This window comes from Trichechus manatus, unplaced genomic scaffold (genome assembly GCF_000243295.1).
Source record: "Trichechus manatus latirostris isolate Lorelei unplaced genomic scaffold, TriManLat1.0 scaffold00020, whole genome shotgun sequence".
NCBI lineage: Eukaryota > Metazoa > Chordata > Mammalia > Sirenia > Trichechidae > Trichechus > Trichechus manatus.
Window position 1 is genome coordinate 6,409,653 of NW_004443956.1, and position 535 is coordinate 6,410,187.

Here is a 535-nt window from a genome sequence, read left to right on the forward strand (position 1 = left end):
TTGTTACTTTTTTTGTCTTTTTTTTTTTTTTTTTCCTGTACCTCCACATAGACCAAAACTCATTCTTGTAAAGAGAAACTATGGGAATACTGAAACTACAAATAGGACACAGTATTACAGGAGCTACAGAGGGAAGGAAGTCCCATCTCAAAACAGTGAGCATGTGCCTGTGAAAATCAGGGTGTCTAATAAAGGAGACAGTTAAAACTCAGAACAGAAAAGCTTCCACAGTTGAACTGGACCACAGAATAGTGTTTCTAGAATAAAATTTTTGTTAGCAAGATAGTATGCCACTTGTGTTTAAGGACCGTGCTATGATCACTGCCTTAATTTCGGTATATATATCCTCCAGGTTTTTCTTTTTTTTTTCTTTTTTTTTCTTTTTTTCTGATTAGGCTATAGTCAGCCTTTTTCATTAAAAAGAAGAAAAAAAAAACAGTAACACTCCCGTCCACTCATAAGCTTGGTACAAAAACTACTTTGGCAGTTACTTTTGAAGCTTCACTCTGCTTTCTCTATAAAGGGCAGTCTGTGG